The sequence below is a fragment of the Oncorhynchus gorbuscha genome, linkage group LG01 (genome assembly GCF_021184085.1).
Source record: "Oncorhynchus gorbuscha isolate QuinsamMale2020 ecotype Even-year linkage group LG01, OgorEven_v1.0, whole genome shotgun sequence".
Lineage (NCBI taxonomy): Eukaryota > Metazoa > Chordata > Actinopteri > Salmoniformes > Salmonidae > Oncorhynchus > Oncorhynchus gorbuscha.
The window spans coordinates 73,250,598-73,276,036 of record NC_060173.1 but is presented as its reverse complement, the minus strand read 5'-3'; the positions used below and the strand labels follow the sequence as shown (position 1 = coordinate 73,276,036).

General features: G+C 46.0%; 1 protein-coding gene across 2 annotated transcripts in view; it reads left to right on the top strand.

Moving 5' to 3' along the window:
* The window catches only part of adarb1b (adenosine deaminase RNA specific B1b), a 180,836-nt gene that overhangs the window by 62,125 nt on the left and 93,272 nt on the right, over nt 1-25,439 (top strand). For both annotated transcript variants that reach the window (XM_046359657.1, XM_046359647.1), the window contains exon 2: nt 1,259-1,339. The gene's annotated coding sequence lies outside the window, so the exon portion shown is untranslated. The remainder of the gene's footprint in view (nt 1-1,258; nt 1,340-25,439) is intronic.

The window sequence follows — 25,439 nt, the reverse complement described above, 5'->3', positions numbered from 1 at the left end:
AAAAATGGCTCATGACAAACCACAGGATATCGACCAAACTTTCAAGCTCGCCATGATCTTATGAGCACAGTGACCCGATGAAGATCCCTGTGGCATCAAATCAAGTTGCCAATGTCTGGAGTATCTTCTGCTGTGCCGGCATCACTCCCCTCACACCGAGGACGCGAGTTTGTCCACCACAAGCAGACGGTGCAGAAAGGCAGGAAGAGCACCTTGGTGAGGCACTGGAATGCCGAGGCCCTCCTCCATCTCCTCCACACACACTTGGGCATAAGACATAAGACACGGTGGATGGAAAGTGGCTGCTTCAGACACGTGGTGCAGCTGTCATATGGACGGAACGGAAGGAAAAAGTAACCCCCACCCCTTACCAACTCTGCACAACTCTTAGGGCAACATGTATCCATTGTTTTTGTCAAAATTGCTCAAGCTTAGTAAATTTGGTTGGGAATCATTGATGAGCAGCAATATTCAAACCTTGTCTCAGATTTGTAAGCAGACTCAACACCTCTTGGAAAGCCATTCTGGCGTGTCTTTTGGTATTACAATTTGTGTAATTGTCTCACTGAAGAATTGATTGATTGATACAGATGTTCCTTTAACTTTTTACCTGGGCTTTGCTCCTTTCATATTTAATTTTGATCCTGACAACCTCCCCAGTCCCTGCAGGTGACACGCATAGCCATGACGTGATACTGCAGTACTTGAAAATACAGATGGTTTCACTCCTGTAATCAACAGACTAACATTCCGGTTGGCATGCTGAAGCTCGTCTCCTATGCCCATCTCCCCACCTGCCCTGGCACTGCCTTACGGCACCGGTTGCTTTCAGATCAAGTCCCTGCTTGATTGTGATTTGTTCAGATGCCAAGTATCCAATGTACTCATAGCTAAGGTAGCCCTACTCATAAGGAGCTATCTTGTCCCTGACTGGTTTCCAACCACTCCCCTGTTTCAGGTACTTTCCAGTCTCTTTGGGTGTTATAAATATGGACCCCCATACATGTTTGGCAGACAATCATTTTGTGGTGTCTTGACTTGAACATTTGGTTGTTGGTGGTCTTGCCTTTCACACTGCTGGAGTGGGGGGGGTCAGAGCATCTGGGCAAGTGGATACTTCTGCACTTGGCATGGGTGTTTGTGAAATTCAGACACTTCCTGTAAGGCTCAGTATTGTTTTATCTAGCTTTACTGACATCTCTGTTTTACAGGAAGAACAGTGTCATTATAATACTCATACTGATTTTCTCTCTTTCAGGCATGAGCTCTGACACCTGTTCATAGGACCTTGGAACTTCATCCAAGATCTGCATCACTCCGCTGACCGCCCAGAACCACGGTAAGGTGAACAGAGTGTAGTTCACTTCACAAACCTTATGTAGCTCCAAGTGAAAAGCTCTCTAGCACACGAGCTATTCTTGAATACTCCACAAACAATTCAGACTAGTTGGACTGTTTATTGGGGAAGGTTGCTGTGACTGCTCCAAGGCTGCCCTGTGAAGGCTGTTTGACTTCAGACATTGTGGGATTTTGATTTCTTTGAATGCTCAAATTGTCGACCCTGACCCAGCTCGTTCCTGAGAGAGATTACTTTAAGCTTGCAGATCACTTGAAGGATCTGCAGATTATATCAATCTTCAAATAATGTGTGACTGTAACTGCCTGTAACTGCTAGGGTTTGCTCAGTATAAGACATGGGCTGCAGTGGCTCTTTCCGGGCCTTTGAGTGACATGGCTTGACATCGGCAACAAAAGGACCCACAATCGTCTCTCTTTCACTCTGCAACAGGACCCAGCCCCTTCAACGACCCATTAATATGTAAAAAGGCAGACAATATGAATATCATATCCCTGTGTTAGGTTACACAAAGGCTTTCCTAAGGCTGCCTTAGTGAAGGTAACACTATAGCCAACACAGGGGTTGCGTTACCAATGCCTGATACTTTAATAATGAAGGGTGTCCATTAGGGCTGTCCTTGCTACCCCAAAAATATTGGCTGAAATTTTAAAACATGTATTTTTCCATATATAGATGCATGTATGTGTTTTGAATAAAATCAGCTATATGCACTGAGCTTGTCTGATGCTTTAAGCTCACTGTTTGATAAAATAATTAAGACACACTAATTACTCAAGAGGGAGCCCGATGGCCATGCTGTGTTAAAAAAAATGACAGCAAGTGCCTGTGTGACTGGCATTGTCTCTCTCTCCTCCCTGTTGCACCGAACAGGCACCACAGCACAGCAGGTCATTATCGCGCCGTCCGTGCTGATGCTGCAACATAATTACAGCAATTTAGTTTCTTACTTGTATCTCTGACTGAAAAGTTATGTTAACGAAATACCTCATTTGTTTAGGAAAAACATTCCCTCAATCCTTGCTCTCTTTGTGAAACATGTATGCAAGCCTATTATAATCACACCAATAAATTGGTTATAACAAACCCCGTAACACGTGACAGCAAAATGCATGCGGAGGACGTGAAAAAGATACTCAAAACGGGGGAATGTTTACTGGTTTCTCAGGAGGGAAAGGGAAATTCTGATAAGGTGTAAGTCATTTGACTATTGGAGATCAAGAACAAGGAGGGTATAGGAGCAAGCGCTGCATGAATATTTTGTGCCAAACAGACCCTGTTAGATTACTATCTTCATTTTTATTATAACAATTTGGAACAGTATAAACAACACTAAATAAATTATAACTGTAACATAACAGTTGTTTATTGCACAGGCTAATTATCCAAAGCTCCCTTTGTCATTTCATTTGAAAACTAAAATGCTTGGTTGCATTTCAAAGCATGAATGATTCGTATGCTGTGTGATGACATGATTGATTGATCAGTGGCCTATATTGAAATATATATTGAAATATATATTGAAATATAGCCCCAAGTAAAGTTACGGTCTCAAGACTAAACAGGATGCGCACTATAGGCCTTCAGCTCGATGGTGGTGATACAAGGCTACAACTATAAGAAGCCATAATGACATTACTTTATTATAATGACGATCATAATAACAATTGTAATAATGACAATAAGAAGGAGATTGCATTTTTTGTGTGACAAACAGGTGCTGTCTTTTTAGATGACAATAAAAATGTTCTGCCCGTTTGGAACAGTGTGAACAACACTAAATAAGTCACAAGTATTACCTGTTCTAACACTTACCAGCCTTTATTACAGCATAGAGAAGATTAAAAACGAAATTTGTGAAATTGCTTTAGCCGACATTTTTAAGGTTGCGTGAGGCTTGGTGCTCAATGAATCAGTAGGCTATTAAACTGGCAACAGAAACGGGATCTGTTTTATTTCTGTAGATATATATATATATATGGATGATTTATAAAGCCAGGCACATTTAACAGTTAGGCTATTGATTAAAGACCTAATTAAGTTGGGGTTTCCTCTCTCCTCACTTTTCTTAGACAATTAAGGCTGTTTCCTCGTCTCTACGCGCCGCTGCTGCCTCTGCGACCGCTGTCCATCTCGGAAAAAAGAGCATTTGTTATAAAATAATATCATATTTATTAGTGTTGCGCCATTTTTGTTTTTTTACATAATATAACCATTTACATTTTAGTAGCACATGTCTTAGTGCCAGTGATGTCCTCCGCAATGGATTAGTCCATTGAGACAGGAGCGACTCAGACAGGTGTCTTGTGCCGGCATAGAAAATATATATTTGCGACTGTTCGACTAAAGAAATCCCAGCCGACCAACAGCCTATTGACCAAACAATCGACCAGTCGACTAATTGGGGTCAGCCCCAAATGGGGTCAGCCCTAATGTCCATATGACCGGCGCAACTATGAGCGGCGTATCATAAAGCGGTGCGTTATACCGAATGATGGTAACCTGTGTCATCCAGTGCTCTCGGTTTAGACAAACAGAAAAATATTTTTGATATTTTTTCTCCGGTCTTAGAGGATAGCAATTCCTGCTCTACCCAGTTTCTATTTTTGGAATGCTCAACTAGTAGGGGGCCCAGATTCATATTTTTCTCCCCCTGGTGGAAATCCAAACCCTGTTAGGTTGATTACAATATATAATATAATAATAATAATAATATATGCCATTTAGCAGACGCTTTTATCCAAAGCGACTTACAGTCATGTGTGCATACATTCTACGTATGGGTGGTCCCGAGGATCGAACCCACTACCCTGGCGTTACAAGCGCCATGCTCTACCAACTGAGCTACACAGGACCATGGGGCTTTAAGTTTAGCTATCATCAAGATGAGAATTATTCTCTTTTCCCTCCACATTTTTTTCCATGGAGTCGGTTCTCTGCTTAGTATTTCCTTGTCTAACCTTCCAAGGCACCAGATGCCTACTACAGGCCGAGGTGTCGTTGATGCCTGGTGGCATTTGGCACCCTACCCTCTTCTCTTTAGAAAATACCCTTTTTTTCTCAGCATTGTGCTGCGAGGGAGGAACTGTCCAGAGAGGAGGAACTTGGGCTCTGAGATGTCTGCACTCTCTCTGGGGGAGAGCAGAGTGCTGACTGAACACCCAGTCCGTTCAGAAGCTCCTGGGGCAGTGGCTGTGGCAGCGTTACGCTGGCAACGTTAAGGGGCAGAGATTGTCATTATGTTGTATTGTCCTGTGGCAAATCTCCCTCAGCCCCATCAGGAGCTCTGCTGGCTGGAAACCTGCGTGATCTCTCTCTGCCGTGGCCTCTTTCTTCCATTCTCTCTCTCCCTCACCTATCTCCACTGGAAGATATAGGCACATGCATACAGACAGACGTCGGGGCCAGCACCGTTCATGCTGAATTCCACTAGTGGCGACTCGTGATTTTTAGAGAAATTGCCTGGGAGGGGTGTGTGATGGTCACACTGCTGATGTTCATTGTGGCAGGGAAAGGGCCTGTGGTGTCCTTTCTCCTTCTCTCCCCGTCACCCCCCCCCCCTTCACCTCCATTACAGTAATGAGTCTTTACTGCAGCATCGGCAAAACAGTTGCAACACACTGGGTTAGTCAACACAGTGAGTCAATGAGTCCCGCCACAGGCAAGCTCAGCAAACTGGGACAGTGCACAGGATGCTGGCAAATGCTGACGGAGGTACTGTAGTGGCATGTAGTCATAGTAGACAGGCGGACAGATAGGAGGACAGAGAGCGAGACAGGCGTATAAGCAGGCAGACAGACAGGCAGGCATATAGACAGACCGAGACCGTCCTACACGGTCCAGCTATTTCTGTGCATAAAGTTTGTATGTGTATGCCAGTGCATACTGGCCCAGTCAGTGCTCTCCCCAGGTGTGCACTGACGGATGGCGAGGAAGATGAAAAAGGTGAGGCAATTCTTCATGGGACCGCTTCTCTTTATTTAAATGAGTTGTATTTTTTTTCCCCCACTGCAGAGAACATTTTTTGCTGAATTAATCTTCACAAGATGTCTTGCAGTGCGCGGGCGGTGATATTTCATTTATGACAATGGTAAAGATTGTCGTTAATTTGTAGGCAGTCTGCTGGGGGAATCGTTAGAACCGAGACCCGTCTCACCTTGGGCTCTGTTCCCTCTGCTTAGGTTTTGAACAGAGGGAAGGTGTGTGTGTGCGTGTGTGTGTGCATGCGTGCGTGCTTTCATATGACGCATTCATTCATTTTCACAGCCCTCTTGCTAACTCACTCACACACACCTTGCTAACTCACACTCTCTCTATATTCCAGCCAGGCATTATATCAGACCAAATGCAGGCATTTTCCGCTACATATGTTTTCAGTTTCTCTTCTTAAGTGGAGAGGAAGAGCAGGATAAGGCCTAGTGACTCAGACTTTATGTAAGAGCTTTGACTTGCGAACTCTTTAGTTCTCTGCTTCATCTTCGTATTTGGCTTGGTCAACTGCAGTCGCGTGGGGAGTTAAGAGTGTGGGAATCCATTTCAACGGGGAAAGATGATCGGATACCATCTTCTAGGACTTTGCTTCGGAGATGTTTGCTCGAGTATTATAGCAGTGCTTGATTTACGAATCTGACAGACGTACAAATATCATACCGCCCAAACATAACCTCCCCTGATATTGTAGTGGTGCGAGGTATGATATTTTGTCTGTCTAACTTTCGCACTCATCATTATGTAACGTTTCATTCAGGACTCTCCATAAATCATGGGAGCATCCACATGAATGTAAAGAAACAAATCATATTGTTCTTTACAATAAAAGGGACTCCAAAAATGCCATTAATTTATTTTGGCGATCAAAATAATCTGAAACACAACCAAAAAAAACAGCAAATGCATCCGACAAGTCTGTAGAGTCACAACCTTGATGTAGTCATTGCGTGCTGTTAATATCGGACCAAATACCAAATACTTTAATACACATAAAAGTGAATTTGTCCAAATAGTTTTGGCCCCTTAAAATGGAGAGACCATGTACAAAAAGTGCTGTACTTTCAAAACTGTTCACTCGATATGGGTGGAAATACCCTCAAATCAAACCTGACAGTCTGCACTTTAACCTCATAGTCATTGTTTCATTTCAAATCCAAAGTGCTGGAGTTCAAAAAATGTGTCACTATCCCAATACTATTGGAGCTCACTGTATATATGTGTAGTATTTTTGTTGTCTCTTTCCAGTGTATAACTCTTATTCTGGAAGTCCGGGGAGCAGGTAGCTGCCTAACGGTGGCCATTCAGCAGCATGATGGTCTAGAGGTAGAAGCTATTGGCCAGTCGGACATAAAAAAAATGTGTGCCATGATTCTCCTATACTGCCCGCATCTGAGTGATGGAAGCGTGGAGAACAGGCCGTGGCTCTGGTGGCTGAGGTCCTTAATGATCTTCTTGGACTTCCAGCGACATCTGGTGTTGTAGGTGTCCTGGAGGGCAGGCAGTGAGCACCCAATGGTGCAATCGGCTACGTGTACCACCCTCTGTAGCACCATGCGGTCAGCGGCGGTGGAGTTGCCACTGTGATACAGCCTGGCAGAACACTCGAGAACACTCGAGGACAGGCCGAATTTCTTCAGCGTCCAGAGTTTGAAAAGTCGATGTGCCTTCTTCAGCACGGTGTCCATGTGTATTGACAATTTTATCTCCTTGGAGATGTGTACACCAAAAGGAACTTGAAGTTTTTCACCGTCTCCACGGTGCCCAGCCTGGTTACATTTACATTTACATTTAAGTCATTTAGCAGACGCTCTTATCCAGAGCGACTTACAGATGGGTGCATTCACCTTATGACATCCAGTAGAACAGTCACTTTACAATAGTGCATCTAAATCTTAAAGGGGGGGGTGAGAAGGATTACTTATCCTATCCTAGGTATTCCTTAAAGAGGTGGGGTTTCAGGTGTCTCTGGAAGGTGGTGATTGACTCCGCTGTCCTGGCGTCGTGAGGGAGTTTGTTCCACCATTGGGGGGCCAGAGCAGCGAACAGTTTTGACTGGGCTGAGCGGGAACTGTACTTCCTCAGTGGTAGGGAGGCGAGCAGGCCAGAGGTGGATGAACGCAGTGCCCTTGTTTGGGTGTAGGGCCTGATCAGAGCCTGGAGGTACTGAGGTGCCATTCCCCTCACAGCTCCGTAGGCAAGCACCATGGTCTTGTAGCGGATGCGAGCTTCAACTGGAAGCCAGTGGAGAGAGCGGAAGAGCGGGGTGACGTGAGAGAACTTGGGAAGGTTGAACACCAGACGGGCTGCGGCGTTCTGGATGAGTTGTAGGGGTTTAATGGCACAGGCAGGGAGCCCAGCCAACAGCGAGTTGCAGTAATCCAGACGGGAGATGACAAGTGCCTGGATTAGGACCTGCGCCGTTTCCTGTGTGAGGCAGGGTCGTACTCTGCGGATGTTGTAGAGCATGAACCTACAGGAACGGGCCACCGCCTTGATGTTAGTTGAGAACGACAGGGTGTTGTCCAGGATCACGCCAAGGTTCTTAGCGCTCTGGGAGGAGGACACAATGGAGTTGTCAACCGTGATCATCGAGATCATGGAACGGGCAGTCCTTCCCCCGGGAGGAAGAGCAGCTCCGTCTTGCCGAGGTTCAGCTTGAGGTGGTGATCCGTCATCCACACTGATATGTCTGCCAGACATGCAGAGATGCGATTCGCCACCTGGTCATCAGAAGGGGGAAAGGAGAAGATTAATTGTGTGTCGTCTGCATAGCAATGATAGGAGAGACCATGTGAGGTTATGACAGAGCCAAGTGACTTGGTGTATAGCGAGAATAGGAGAGGGCCTAGAACAGAGCCCTGGGGGACACCAGTGGTGAGAGCGCGTGGTGAGGAGACAGATTCTCGCCACGCCACCTGGTAGGAGCGACCTGTCAGGTAGGACGCAATCCAAGCGTGGGCCGCGCCGGAGATGCCCAACTCGGAGAGGGTGGAGAGGAGGATCTGATGGTTCACAGTATCGAAGGCAGCCGATAGGTCTAGAAGAATGAGAGCAGAGGAGAGAGAGTTAGCTTTAGCAGTGCGGAGCGCCTCCGTGATACAGAGAAGAGCAGTCTCAGTTGAATGACTAGTCTTGAAACCTGACTGATTTGGATCAAGAAGGTCATTCAGAGAGAGATAGCGGGAGAGCTGGCCAAGGACGGCACGTTCAAGAGTTTTGGAGAGAAAAGAAAGAAGGGATACTGGTCTATAGTTGTTGACATTGGAGGGATCGAGTGTAGGATTTTTCAGAAGGGGTGCAACTCTCGCTCTCTTGAAGACGGAAGGGACGTAGCCAGCGGTCAGGGATGAGTTGATGAGCGAGGTGAGGTAAGGGAGAAGGTCTCCGGAAATGGTCTGGAGAAGAGAGGAGGGGATAGGGTCAAGCGGGCAGGTTGTTGGGCGGCCGGCCGTCACAAGACGCGAGATTTCATCTGGAGAGAGAGGGGAGAAAGAGGTCAGAGCACAGGGTAGGGCAGTGTGAGCAGAACCAGCGGTGCCGTTTGACTTAGCAAACGAGGATCGGATGTCGTCGACCTTCTTTTCAAAATGGTTGACGAAGTCATCTGCAAAGAGGGAGGGGGGGGGGAGGAGGATTCAGGAGGGAGGAGAAGGTGGCAAAGAGCTTCCTAGGGTTAGAGGCAGATGCTTGGAATTTAGAGTGGTAGAAAATGGCTTTAGCAGCAGAGACATAGGAGGAAAATGTAGAGAGGAGGGAGTGAAAGGATGCCAGGTCCGCAGGGAGGCGAGTTTTCCTCCATTTCCGCTCAGCTGCCCGGAGCCCTGTTCTGTGAGCTCGCAATGAGTCGTCGAGCCACGGGGCGGGAGGGGAGGACCGAGCCGGCCTGGAGGATAGGGGACATAGAGAGTCAAAAGATGCAGAAAGGGAGGAGAGGAGGGTTGAGGAGGCAGAATCAGGAGATAGGTTGGAGAAGGTTTGAGCAGAGGGAAGAGATGATAGGATGGAAGAGGAGAGAGTAGCGGGGGAGAGAGAGCGAAGGTTGGGACGGCGCGATACCATCTGAGTAGGGGCAGTGTGGGAGGTGTTGGATGAGAGCGACAGGAAAAAGGATACAAGGTAGTGGTCGGAGACTTGGAGGGGAGTTGCAATGAGGTTAGTGGAAGAACAGCATCTAGTAAAGATGAGGTCGAGTGTATTGCCTGCCTTGTGAGTAGGGGGGGAAGGTGAGAGGGTGAGGTCAAAAGAGGAGAGGAGTGGAAAGAAGGAGGCAGAGAGGAATGAGTCAAAGGTAGTCGTGGGGAGGTTAAAGTCGCCCAGCACTGTGAGAGGTGAGCCGTCCTCAGGAAAGGAGCTTATCAAGGCATCAAGCTCATTGATGAACTCTCCGAGGGAACCTGGAGGGCGATAAATGATAAGGATGTTAAGCTTGAAAGGGCTGGTAACTGTGACAGCATGGAATTCAAAGGAGGCGATAGACAGATGGGTAAGGGGAGAAAGAGAGAATGACCACTTGGGAGAGATGAGGATCCCGGTGCCACCACCCCGCTGACCAGAAGCTCTCGGGGTGTGCGAGAACACGTGGGCGGACGAAGAGAGAGCAGTAGGAGTAGCAGTGTTGTCTGTGGTGATCCATGTTTCCATCAGTGCCAAGAAGTCGAGGGACTGGAGGGAGGCATAGGCTGAGATGAACTCTGCCTTGTTGGCCGCAGATCGGCAGTTCGAGGCTACCAGAGACCTGGAACTCGACGTGGGTCGTGCGCGCTGGGACCACCAGATTAGGGTGGCCGCGGCCACGCGGTGTGGAGCGTTTGTATGGTCTGTGCAGAGAGGAGAGAACAGGGATAGACAGACACATAGTTGACAGGCTACAGAAGAGGCTACGCTAATGCAAAGGAGATTGGAATGACAAGTGGACTACACGTCTCGAATGTTCAGAAAGTTAAGCTTACGTAGCAAGAATCTTATTGACTAAAATGATTAAAATGATACAGTACTGCTGAAGTAGGCTAGCTGGCAGTGGCTGCGTTGTTGACTTTGTAGGCTAGCTGGCAGTGGCTGCGTTGTTGACACTACACTAATCAAGTCGTTCCGTTGAGTGTAATAGTTTCTGTAGTGCTGCTATTCGGGGGCTAGCTAGCAGTGTTGTTTACGTTACGTTGCGTTAAAAGAACGACAATAGCTGGCTAGCTAACCTATAAAATCGCTCTAGACTACACAATTATCTTTGATACAAAGACTGCTATGTAGCTAGCTATGTAGCTAGCTACGATCAAACAAATCAAACCGTTGTACTGTAATGAAATTAAATGAAAATGTGATACTACCTGTGAATGCGACCGGGTTGTTGAGTCCTATTCGGTAGACGTTGGCTAGCTGTTGGCTAGCTAGCAGAGTCTCCTACGTTAAGGTTGACAAATAGCTGGCTAGCTAACCGGTAAATTAAGATAATCACTCTAAGACTACACACTCTAAACTACACACATAGCCCTCATTTGTCTTTTAGGGCTCTCCTAGGCAGCTCAGAGTTGTTACGCTCGAAACATGAGGAAAGGGTGTCTAGGTCGTCCAGTAAGGTGGCGTTGGTGTCCGTGACGTGACTGGCTTTCATTTTGTAATCCGTGATCGTTAAAAATCCCCTGCAACATACGCCTCGTGTCCGACCTGCTGAATTGCTCCTCCATTTTGCCCCTATACTTATGGACCCCAGGAAGAGTAGCAGCTGCATGTGCAGTAACTAACTGGGATCCTCATAAACTACACTGAACTTGAAAAGGGACAGGCTGATTAGGACACGTGCAGACGCGCGGACACACACACACACACAAACAGAGGTTAAGCGCGCACACGAACAAGCACGCACACAGACACGCACACAACGAACAAGCACGCGCACTGGCACACACACTTTTCACTGGCACTGACTCAACTCCAGCCACTTTAACAATGGGAATTGATGGGAAATGATGTAAATATATCACTAGCCACTTTAAACAATGCTACCTTATATAATGTTACTTACCCTACATTATTCATCTCATATGCATACGTATATACTGTACTCTATATCATCGACTGCATCCTTATGTAATACATGTATCACTAGCCACTTTAACTATGCCACTTTGTTTACATACTCATCTCATATATATATACTGTACTCGATACCATCTACTGTATCTTGCCTATGCTGCTCTGTACCATCACTCATTCATATATCCTTATGTACATATTCTTTATCCCCTTACACTGTGTATAAGACAGTAGTTTTGGAATTGTTAGTTAGATTACTTGTTGGTATTACTGCATTGTCGGAACTAGAAGCACAAGCATTTCGCTATACTCGCATTAACATCTGCTAACCATGTGTATGTGACAAATAAAATTTGATTTGATTTTCAAGAAGAAGCTCAGGTGGCTTTGAGTGTAGCTGGCTGCCGGGTTTAATGCTCTGTGGCTGATCACATTCCAGCTGGGACTAGCATAACACCCCATGTGTTAGTAACGTATGTGTCTCTGTGTGATCCGGTGCATGTTCACGTGAGGGCCTCGTGTCAGTAGGCCTACAGTATACTGTAATATTACGTGTGTTTGTCATGCTGCCTGTGTCTGTGAATAGTGGCAAATGTGTAAAGTGTGTGTGTGTGTGTGTGTGCCTGTGTGCCAGCATGTGTAGATCGTGTGTAACCAGATCTGTGTGAGAGGGCATACCTCTTGCTAGGGCGTCCGAGCACACGGCTAGCCAGCCTGCCACTCCTGCCTCTGGCACCCACATACTGGCAGCTCCAGACCACTTTGTCACCCCCATCCCCCGGTCTTTTTCCCACCCTCTTCCATCCCTCTATCCCCTCTTCAAATCCCATACCTAGTCAGTTGTCCAACGGAATGTGTTCAACTGAAATGTGTCTTCCGCATTTAACCCAACCCCTCTGAATCCATCCCCTCATACCCCTCCCTCATTCTCTCCTTCTCCACCTCCTACAGTCTCTTCTTCCCCCTCTACACCCTGGTTGTGATTGTGGTCTAAGGCTGGCTGACTCAGACCTTCAAGCACAGACAGACAAGACAAGACAAGACAAGACAAGACAACAGGGGCCTGTGGCCGAGTCACATGCAGAGCAGAACATTTAGCTCCTCCGTAGCCTGCAGTAGTTCATAGTGATTTGATCCTAGCACCTATGTTTATAAGTGTAGACACCAAGGTCATTCACATCAACCATGATTTTTTATTTCTTTTTTAGGTTGCTTAGGAATGTCAGAGTTGCTGACCAGTTTCCTCTTTTCCTCACTCTTTCTATTCCCACCCTCCCTTTTGTCTTTCTGCTCTCTGCTTATTACTGTAAAACCGCACTGGACGAAGGTGTCAATAACGTTGCTGCAAGAGTGTATTATCGGACAGCTGACGCGAATATCAATATCATGTGTTTAGCCCTTTGTGTTTGGCCCGAGGACTGTTTGTATTTCCCTTGGCTCGTCAAATCCACTCAGCTCGTTCACTCGTTCCGCAGGTTAGCCACGGTGGCTCCAGTGAATCGGACGGGAGAATTATGTGATGTTTTGTTGTTGTTTTGTCTCGCTCATGAAATCTCCACAAAGCCGTTTTCATGAGTGGTAGATGTTGATATAGATTTTTGATAGAGACCCCCTCTTTATTTAGCTCAGAATAGATTGAACACACACACACACACACACACACACACACACACACACACACACACACACACACACACACACACACACACACACACACACACACACACACACAGATGAGAGGGGACAAGGAAGACGTTTTGATTCAACATGTGTAGGCCGCATGTCATCTGAGCTGAACTCATAATTCTGTCGCTTCAAATAGATTAACCACACACACACACACACCTTCCCACAGCACCACTGCCGTTGCCAAATCAAATCAGATTGCCACGCGTCTGTTTGTTTGTGTGTCTTCAATCGAAATGTGCTCCACAGAGAATGAAGACCAAATAATTTCACACCCCCCCCTCTCTCTTCTCCTCCCTTTCTCCCCAACCAGGGGAGTACAGCAGGATTCTTATCGTTCTTCACAATCAGATTACATGTTGGAACTGTTATAATTACAGCTTTAGCTGATTAATGGGCAATCTATAATTAGGACAGGGGGTACACACACACACACACACACACACACACACACACACACACACACACACACACACACACACACACACACACACACACACACACACACACACACACACACACACACACACACACACACACACACACACACACACACACACATGGAGAGAGATAAAAATCCAGAAAATAGATGTTAAATTCTACAACCACCTACAAGGAAGTGATTCCCAAACCTTCAATAACAATGAGATCACCTGGAGAGAGATTAACCCAGAGAAAAGTCCCCGAAGCAAGCTGGTCCTGGGGCTCTGTTCACAAACACAAGCAGACAGAGCCCACAGAGCCCCACAACAGCAACACAATTAGACCCAATCAAATCACGAGAAAACAAAAAGATAATTACTTCACACAATGGAAAGAATTTACCAAAACAACAGAGCAAACTGGAATGCTATTTTGCCCTAAACAGAGAGTACACAGGCAGAATACCTGACCACTGTGACTGTCCCAAAATTTAGGAAACCTTTGACTATGTACAGACTCAGTGAGCATAGCCTTGCTATTGAGAGAGGCCACCGTAGGCAGACCTGGCTTTCAAGAGAAGACAGGCTATGTGCACACTGCCCACAAAATGAGGTGGAAACTGAGCTGCACTTCCTAACCTCCTGCCCAATGTATGAGCATATAAGAGACACATATTTCCCTCCGATTACACTGACCCACAAATAATTTGAAAACAAATCAAACATTGATAAACTGACATACAGTAACTTTTTCTTTATTTTGACTATTTTCTACATTGTAGAATAATAGTGAAGACATCAAAAGTGTGAAATAACACCTATGGAATCATGTAGAAACCAAAAACGTTTTAAACAAATCAAATCAAAACATATTTTATATTTTTGATTCTTCAAAGTAGCCACCCTTTGCCTTGATGGCAGCTTTGCACACTCTTGGCATTCTCTCAACCAGCTTCATGAGGAATGCTTTACCAACTGTCTTGAAGGAGGTCCCACATATGTTGAGCACTTGTTGGCTGCTTTTCCTTCTCTCTGCGGTCCAACTCATCCCAAACCATCTGAATTGGGTTGAGGTCAGGTGATTGTGGAGGCCAGGTCATCCGATGCAGCACTCCATCGCTCTCCTTGGTCAAATATCTCTTACACAGCCTGGAAGTATGTTTTGGGTCAATGTCCTGTTGAGAAACAAATGATAGTCCCACTAAGCACAAACCAGATGGGATGGCGTATCGCTGCAGAATGCTGTGGTAGCCGTGTTGGTTAAGTGTGCCTTGAATTCTAAATAAATCACTGACAGTGTCACCAGCAAAGCACCATCACACCATCACACTTGGGGTGGCAGGGAAGCCCAGTGGTTAGAGCGTAACCGGAAGGTTGCAAGTTCAAATCCCAGAGCCGACAAGGTACAAATCTGTCGTTCTGCCCCTGAACAGGCAGTTAACCCACTGTTCCTAGGCCGTCATTTAAAATAAGAATTTGTTCTTAACCTCTTGCTCCTACCCGACATGCAGGCGTCCCATCTAGACATCTGGAAATGCAAATGCGCTACGCTAAATGCTAATAGCACTCGTTAAAACCCAAACGTTAATTAAAATACACATGCAGGGTACTGAATTAAAGCTACACTCGTTGTGAATCCAGGCAACAAGTCAGATTTTTAAAATGCTTTTCGGCGAAAGCATGAGAAGCTATTATCTGATAGCATGTAACACCCCAAAAGACCCGCAGGGGACGTAAACAAAATAATTAGCATAGTCGGCGCTACACAAAACGTACAATAAAATATAAAACATTCATTACCTTTGACCATCTTCTTTGTTGGCACTCCTAGATGTCCCATAAACATCACTATTGGGTCTTTTTTTCGATTAAATCGGTCCATATATAGCCTAGATATCGATCTATGAAGACTGTGTGATCAATAAAAAAAATAGCGTTTTATAACGTAACGTCATTTTTTTTTAATTAAAAAAGTTGACGATAAACTTTCACAAAACACTTCGAAATACTTTTGTAATGCAACTTTAGGTATTAGTAAACGTTAATAAGCGATCAAATTGATCACGAGGCAATGTATATTCTATAGCTGTACGTCTGGAAATAATGTCCGGGTAAATCTCAACCAAAATATCCGGTCGGAGACCGGACGAACTGCGCTACCTCGTGTCTGTTTGACCAAGAAACAAATCATAGGCAAATGACAAGACTGTTGACATCATGTGGAAGCTGTAGGTATTGCAACCTCGGCCCCATTTAATGTGGTTCACGTTTAACAATGGGTTGAAGTGGCGCATGGATATATTTTCCCATTTTCAGTGATCAGATTTTCCTGCACTTTTCGATGAAACGCACGTTCTGTTATAGTCACAGCCGTGATTTAACCAGTTTTATAAACGTCTGAGATTTCTATCCACACATACTAATTATATGCATATACTATATTCCTGGCATGAGTAGCAGGGCGCTGAAATGTTGCGCGATTTTTAACAGAATGTTCAAAAAAGTAGGGGGTAGGAGTAACAGGTTAACTGACTTGCCTAGCTAAGTAAAGGTAAAATAAAAAAAATGAACACTTCCTCCTCCATGCTTCACAGTGGGAACCACACATGTGAATATCACCTGTTCACCTACTCTGTATCTCAGAAAGACACGGTGGTTGGAACCACAAGTCTCACATTTGGACACATCAAATCAAAGGACAGATTTCCACCGGTCTAACGGCCATTGCTTGTGTTTCTTGGCTTGTTTCTTGTGTTTCTCTTATTATTATTGGTGTCCTTTAGTAGTGGTTTCTTTGCAGCAATTCGGCCATGAAGGCCTGATTCACACAGTCTTCTCTGAACAGTTGATGTTGAGATGTGTCTGTTATTTGAACTCTGAAGCATTTATTTGGGCTACAATCCGAGGTGCAGTAAACTCTAATTAATTTATCCTCTGCAGCAGAGGATAAACGTTCTTTGGCAACATCTAGAAACGTTCTTTGGCAACATCTAGAGTCTAGAGAGACTAGAGAGAGCGAGACTGGAGAGAGAGCGAGACTGGAGAGAGAGCGAGACTGGAGAGAGAGCGAGACTGGAGAGAGAGCGAGAGACTGGAGAGAGAGCGAGAGACTGGAGAGAGAGCGAGAGACTGGAGAGAGAGCGAGAGACTGGAGAGAGAGCGAGAGACTGGAGAGAGAGCGAGAGACTGGAGAGAGAGCGAGAGACTGGAGAGAGAGCGAGAGACTGGAGAGAGAGCGAGAGACTGGAGAGAGAGAGAGAGAGAGAGACTGGAGGGAGAAGGATAGTGACTGAAGCGAGAGAGATTTTCAAGGAGAGAGACTGGAGAGAGAGAGACAAAGACTGTAGGGACTGGAGAGAGAGACTGGCAGACTAGACAGAGACTGGAGACAGAGACTGGAGACAGAGACTGGAGACAGAGACTGGAGACAGAGACTGGAGACAGAGACTGGAGACAGAGACTGGAGACAGAGACTGGAGACAGAGACTGGAGACAGAGACTGGAGACAGAGACTGGAGACAGAGACTGGAGACAGAGACTGGAGACAGAGACTGGAGACAGAGACTGGAGACAGAGACTGGAGACAGAGACTGGAGACAGAGACTGGAGACAGAGACTGGAGACAGAGACTGGAGACAGAGACTGGAGACAGAGACTGGAGACAGAGACTGGAGACAGAGACTGGAGACAGAGACTGGAGACAGAGACTGGAGACAGAGACTGGAGACAGAGACTGGAGACAGAGACTGGAGACAGAGACTGGGGGACCGGAGACTGGAGACAGAGACTAGAGAGAGAGACTAGAGAGAGAGACTGGGGGACCGGAGACAGAGACTGGAGACAGAGACTGGAGACAGAGACTAGAGACAGAGACTAGAGAGAGAGACTAGAGAGAGAGACTAGAGAGAGAGACTAGAGAGAGAGACTAGAGAGAGAGACTAGAGAGAGAGACTAGAGAGAGAGACTAGAGAGAGAGACTAGAGAGAGAGACTAGAGAGAGAGACTAGAGAGAGAGACTAGAGAGAGAGACTAGAGAGAGAGACTAGAGAGAGAGACTAGAGAGAGAGACTAGAGAGAGAGACTAGAGAGAGAGACTAGAGAGAGAGACTAGAGAGAGAGACTAGAGAGAGAGACTAGAGAGAGAGACTAGAGAGAGAGACTAGAGAGAGAGACTGGGGGACCGGAGAGAGAGACTGGAGAGACTAGAGAGAGAGACTGGGGGACCGGAGAGAGAGACTGAGAGCCTAGAAAGAGAGAGCGAGAGCAAGAGACTGGATCAAAACTTTAGATAAACCTTAGTACAGGATCAGTGAGCACAGCCTTGCCATTGGGAAGGGTGGACACAGGGAAACATCCATGTCGAGGAAGGGCTGTGCAACCACTGCACCACAGCAAAATAGAAAACAATTAGAGTTTCATTTCCCTAAATTTGAAACCCGTATTCAAGGTTTCAAAGACGTCTCCGAATAGGATAGGCTACCCTGTCAGGACACTGTGGGTTGGCAGCGCACTACATTGCTGCCTGCCATAAGATAAGGTACAGTGTCTGACAGACCAACCAACTTGCAGGTGTCCTTTATGCTTATTTGTATTGTTCAATGTATGGTTATTTTTACGCTTGGTTATTGTTGTTAATGTTGTCCCATTGATAATTGTCATGACGTTGGCCTGGGGGGTAGATTTATGACAGTCATAAATACCTCTTCCCCCCCTTTTCCTCTCTCTACCCTACTGATATTACATTTGCAAAACCCTTGGTTAACATAGAGATTCTGGGAACATCAGTAGGTGGGGGGAAATTAACTATATTCTGGTAATCCGAACAATTGAACATATGCGGTGGTACTTAATGAATATGATGTCAGTTCGGTTGTCATCTGAGACATTCTCATCAATGATAAGATGACATAAACTCTACAGTGGAAAGTCTACACATCAGAGTTATCGGATTCACATGGAATTGTTGTTCAATTTAAATGTTTGAATATGAAATTATTTGTGATGGGATGAAATGTGATTTTAGCTTTTAAAATGTGAGATGTGGGTTTTCACAAGATAGGGCTCAGTGGCCCGCCCACGTGAAGAGACCGGGGTTGTAAACTATGAAACACATCCCTTTTCTCCCTTCCTATATAATGCCTTGACGACAACATAACTTCCTGTTCCCAGGATGTAGGACGACGGTCCTATGTCAGAATGGTTCAGATAATAACTACAGAACGAAGCCAACATCAGCGTGAGCTTTGGTTGCGAATGGTATGAACTTTGAACTCTTATTCACTACAAAAGTGATACCTCCTAGCCGTTGAGTTAGCAACAGCCGCTGCAAACGAGGGTTAGGAAGGAACAGACAGAGTATCCCGTCTATCACACAACGACGTTACGTAGCCAACTTATCCAATTGACAACCAGAGACATTCTTCAAAGGACTCGGTTTGGCAACACGGCCTTCCATCTACCACCAACCTACCGAAGCTCAGAGTAAATATTTATTGCATTTTCCTTTTCCAAATGGGCGGTAATTTAGAATGCATAAGATACCGTATTTACGATAGCACAGCTTCTCCTTTGTTCCTCAGTCTTCCCGCTCCTTCACTCAACCCAGACCCCTTTCTTTTGTGTAACAAGCTGTCATATCTGTTCCTCCCGCTAGGGACGTTTTCCTTTATGACGTAATTTGTAATCAAGTTATGATTTAATTATGTGTATGTGTAATTCTGTGTGATTTAGTTAGGTATTTAGTTAACCTCTTGGTGTTAGGGGGCAGTATTTTCATTTTTGAAAAACAAAACACGTTCCCGTTTTAAACGGGATATTTTGCCAGGAAAAGATGCTACAATATGCATATAATTGACAGCTTTGGATAGAAAACACTAACGTTTCCAAAACTGTAAAGATATTGTCTGTGAGTATAACAGAACTGATGTTACAGGCGAAAGCCTGAGAAAAATACAATCCGGAAGTGACTCATCTTTTGAAAGCCCTGTGTTCCAATGACTCCCTATTCAGCTGTGAATGTACCATCAACGAGCTTACGCTTTCTACGTATTCCCCAAGGTGTCTACAGCATTGTGACTTAGTTATACGCATTTCTGTTGAAGAATAGCCTTAGGCGGCCACATTGCGTAAGTGGTCACATGGTGGCTCCGAGAGAGATTCTCGCGTAAAATACAGAGGTAGCCATTACTCCAATCGGTCCTAGTGAAAAACGAATTGTCCCGACGGATATATTATCGAATAGATATTAGAAAAACACCTTGAGGATGATTCTAAACAACGTTTGCCATGTATCTGTCGATATTATGGAGCTAATTTGGAATATTTTTTGGCGTTGTGGTGAACTTACACAAATGCTTGTCTAGCGTTGGTTGTAAAGCATATTTTGAAAATCTGAGATGACAGGGTGATTAACAAAAGGCTAAGCTGTGTTCTAATATATTTCACTTGTGATTTTCACGAATAGGAAGATTTTCTAGGAAGCGTAATGTCCGTTGCGTTATGCTAATTAGTGTCAGATGATGACAACGGTCCTGTTCACGGGATGGGGTGTCACTACAGGTTAATAAATAATTAAACCCAATTTTGTATTGCTGATTCAAACTGTTAGCCAGGGTTCTTGCAGATAACTAAGAATGTACAACTTTCAGATGAGACTGAATTAAGGTGACAATTAATATTGACTGCTATTGATGTAAAATATTACTAGGTCTTTAAGAGTTTATTCGGAAGATAACAGCTCTATAAATTTTATTTTGTGGTGCCCCGACTCTCTTGTTAATTACATTTACATGATTAGCTCAATCAGGTAAAAGTAATTACGGAGAATAGCATGTCATGTCACTTAATCCGGCATAGCCAAAGACGCGACATAATATTGATTATTATTATTAATTATGTTAATATTGTAAAAAGTAAGCTTTGGCAATATGTACATTGTTACGCCATGCCTATAAAGCTAATTGAATTGACTGGAGAGAGACAGACTGGAGAGAGAGAGATGGTGAGGGAGGGAGGCCGTGAGCAGGCAAACAGGCCCAACCCCCACTCTTGCACTAGCCCAAGCCAATGGCATGTATCATATGCTCCGCAGGCTCTGCTCACACTGACTGGTCTGACAACATTGGACACTTTATGGCACCCAAAGCCTTCACTATCTCATCACTATCTCATCCTGGGATATCCAAGGCCTGAGGGCATCTGTCTTTAATCTAAAGAGAAGGAACCTGGACTTCACCAAGTAAGTTAGAAATACAGACCGTGTCATCCTACAAGAAACATGGTACAGAGGAGATGGACCCACTGGTTGCCCTCTACATTAGAGAGCTGAACATCCACCAAACTACCAGGTTTGAAACAGGGAAGGGGCTCAGGGAGTATACCTATTTGGTGTAAAGCAGACCTAACTCACAAGGTGAGACCCAAATGCAGACACAGGAGGCAAATGTTTGAGCTCTGATATTTATTATAACAAAGGGAGCAGGCAAAGGCAGGTCGGGGACAGGCGAGAGTTCATAAACCAGGTCAGAGACCAAACAGTACCAGACGATAGGGCAGTCTCGAGGTCAGGCCAGGCAGGGGTTCAGTAACCAGGTCAGAGACCAAACCGTACCAGACGATAGGGCGGTCTCGAGGTCAGGCCAGGCAGGGGTTCAGTAACCAGGTCAGAGACCAAACGGTACCAGACGATAGGGCAGTCTCGAAATCAGGCCAGGCAGGGGTTCAGTAACCAGGTCAGTGACCAAACCGTACCAGATGATAGGGCGGTCTCGAGGTCAGGCCAGGCAGTGGTCAGAAACCAGGTCAGAGTCCAAACAGTACAGGGGGGATAGGCAGGCTGGTAGTCAGAACAGGCAGAGTGGTCAGGCCGGCAGGTTCGGAGTCAGGAAAGGCACGGGTCGAAACCAGGAGGAATCAAACAGAGCAAGGAAAATGCTGGTTGACTTGGCAAACGAGACGAACTAGCACAGAGAGACAAGAAACACAGAGACATAAACACCGGGGATAATAAGCGACCCCTTGAGGGGTGGAGACCATCACAAGGACAGTTGCACCAGATCAGGGTGTGACAATTAAATTATTCAAAACATTTTACATTTGGCTAGAAATTCAAATGGAAAATATCTCAACAGAGAAACATTTCCTCCTGTGTGCTACCTATATCCCCCCCACTAGAATCCCCATACTGTAATGCAGACAGCTTCTCCATTCTAGAGGGGAGATCAATCATTTCCAGACCTAGGGACATGTACTAATCTGTGGTGACCTAAATGCCTGAACTGGACAAGAACCTGACACCCTCAGCACACAGGGGGACAAACATCCAACTGGAGGTGACAGCATTCACTCCCCCATATGCCACCCTAGACACAACTGCGACAACATAACCAACAAAAACGTATCACAACTCCTGCAGGTCTGTACATAGTCAATGGCAGGTTTCGAGGGGACTCCTACTGTAGGTAACTCTATAGCTCATCTCTTGACACTAGTACGGAAGACTACTTTATCACCAACCTCAACCCAGAGTCTCTCAATGTTCACAGTCAACACACTTATGCCACTATCAGATCACAGCAAAATCACAATCTACTTGAAAGGAGCAAAAATCAAATATGAAGTAGCGAAGCCAAACAAACTTAAGAAATGCTATAGATGGAAGGAGGGTAAGTGTAGAAACCTACCAAAAAACAATTGGCCAGCAACAAATCCACTCCCTCTTAGACAACTTCCTGGACAAAATGTTTTCCTGCGATAGTGAAGGTGTAAACTTAGCAGTAGAAGGCTAACATATCAAATCAGCTAACATATCCCATTTTTATTTCCAGCCGAAAATCTAAGACGACTAACAACAATGAGAAATGGTTTGATGAAGAATGTAAAAACCTACAAAAGGAATTGAGTAACCTTTCCAACCAGAAACACAGAGAACCAGAAAACCGTAGCTTATATTCAAAGAAAAAAGTAGGAACAGCATGACAGAAAGAAAACTCATTGTGATTGGCGAATCCATAGAATCAAATCACTTCTCTGAAAATTGGAGTAAACAAAAACAACACGAAGTGGAACCAAGAGTAAAAACATATACCGTGCATTCGGAAAGTATTCAGACCCCTTGACTTTTTCCACATTTTGTTACGTTACAGCCTTATTCTAAAATGTACAGGACAAAATATAAACCCTCCAACACAAAAAAGCCTGTGGTGTTGATGGTGTACTAAACGAAATGATAAAGTATACAGACCACAAATTAAAATGGGCTATTCTTAAACTCTTCAACATTATCCTCAGCTCTGGCATCTTCCCTAATCTTTGTAACCAAGGCCTGATCACCCCAATCCACAAAGGTGGAGACAAAGACAAATTTGACCCCAATATGTTATGCAGGTGAGTGAGGACCCAAAAGCGACTTAACAGAAACAGAGTTTATTCAAGTCCAAACAGAAAATAACAAATCCTGAATCCTTAACAGGAAATGTCCAAACGGGGAATAACAGAAATCCTCTAGTCAGTAGAGGGGAATAACAGGATAAGCGGCCACAGACTGCAGGTCGCTTCGGGTAGGCGCAGGCCGTAGCTGACAGAGACCCCTGCTCACACGCAGCATCTGATGAAGGCAAAAACACGACAGGACGGAACAAGAACACAGCACAGCAAACAAGGATCCGACAAGGACAGAAGCAGAAACGAAGAGAGAAATAGAGACATAATCAGAGGGCAAAATAGGGGACAGGTGTGAAAGCTGGGAGCAGGAACGGAACGATAGAGAGAGAGGGAAAGAGAGAGGGAAAGAAACCTAATAAGACCAGCAGGGGGAAACGAATAGAAGAGAAAGCACAGGGACAAGACATGACAATATATGACAAAACATGACAGTACCCCCCACTCACCGAGCGCCTCCTGGCGCACTCGAGGAGGAACCCTGGCGGCAACGGAGGAAATCATCGATCAACGAACGGTCCAGCACGTCCCGAGATGGAACCCAACTCCTCTCCTCAGGACCGTACCCCTCCCAATCCACTAAGTACTGGTGACCACGTCCCCGAGAACGCATGTCCATAATCTTCCGGACCCTGTAGATAGGTGCGCCCTCGACAAGGACGGGGGGAGACGAACGGGGCGCGAAGAAAAGGCTTGACACAGGAGACATGGAAGACTGGGTGGACGCGACGAAGATGTCGCGGAAGAAGAAGTCGCACTGCGACAGGATTAACGACCTGAGAAATACTGAACGGACCAATGAACCGCGGGGTCAACTTGCGAGAAGCTGTCGTAAGGGGAAGGTTACGAGTGGAAAGCCATACTCTCTGACCGCGACAATACCTAGGACTCTTAGTCCTACGCTTATTGGCGGCTCTCACAGTCTGCGCCCTATAACGGCAAAGTGCAGACCTGACCCTCCTCCAGGTGCGCTCACAACGTTGGACAAAAGCCTGAGCGGAGGGAACGCTGGACTCGGCGAGCTGGGACGAGAACAGAGGGGGCTGGTACCCAAGGCTACTCTGAAAAGGAGATAGCCCGGTCGCAGACGAAGGAAGCGAGTTGTGAGCGTATTCTGCCCAGGGGGAGCTGTTCTGCCCAAGACGCAGGGTTTCGAAAAGAAAGACTGCGTAAGATGCGACCAATAGTCTGATTGGCCCGTTCTGCTTGACTGTTAGACTGGGGATGAAAACCGGAAGAGAAACTGACGGAAGCACCAATCAAACGACAAAACTCCCTCCAAAACTGAGACGTGAATTGCGGACCTCTGTCCGAAACGGCGTCTAACGGAAGGCCATGAATTCTGAACACATTCTCAATGATGATTTGTGCCGTCTCTTTAGCGGAAGGAAGCTTAGCGAGGGGAATAAAATGAGCCGCCTTAGAGAACCTATCGACAACCGTTAGAATCACAGTCTTCCCCGCTGACGAAGGCAGACCGGTAATAAAGTCTAAGGCGATGTGAGACCATGGTCGAGAAGGAATGGGAAGCGGTCTGAGACGACCGGCAGGAGGAGAGTTACCTGACTTAGTCTGCGCGCAGTCCGAACAAGCAGCCACGAAACGGCGCGTGTCACGCTCCTGAGTAGGCCACCAAAACCGCTGGCGAATAGAAGCAAGCGTACCCCGAACGCCGGGGTGGCCAGCTAACTTGGCAGAGTGAGCCCACTGAAGAACGGCCAGACGAGTAGAAACAGGAACGAAAAGAAGGTTACTAGGACAAGCGCGCGGCGACGGAGTGTGAGTGCTTGCTTTACCTGTCTCTCAATTCCCCAGACAGTCAACCCGACAACACGCCCTTCAGGGAGAATCCCCTCGGGGTCGGTAGAGGCTACAAAAGAACTGAAGAGACGGGATAAAGCATCAGGCTTGGTGTTCTTAGAGCCCGGACGATAAGAAATCATGAACTCGAAACGAGCGAAAAACAACGCCCAACGAGCCTGACGCGCATTGAGTCGTTTGGCAGAACGGATGTACTCAAGGTTCTTATGGTCAGTCCAAACGACAAAAGGAACGGTCGCCCCCTCCAACCACTGTCGCCATTCGCCTAGGGCTAAGCGGATGGCAAGCAGTTCGCGGTTTCCCACATCATAGTTACTTTCCGACGGCGACAGGCGATGAAAAAAATACGCGCAAGGATGGACCTTATCATCAGAATGGGAGCGCTGGGACAGAATGGCTCCCACGCCCACCTCTGACGCGTCAACCTCGACAATGAATTGTTTAGTGACGTCAGGAGTAACAAGGATAGGAGCGGATGTAAAACGCTTCTTGAGGAGATCAAAAGCTCCCTGGGCGGAAACAGACCACTTAAAGCACGTCTTGACAGAAGTAAGGGCTGTGAGAGGAGCTGCCACTTGACCGAAATTACGAAGGAAACGCCGATAGAAATTCAGGAAACCGAGAAAGCGCTGCAACTCGACACGTGACTTAGGGACGGGCCAATCGCTGACAGCATGGACCTTAGCGGGATCCAT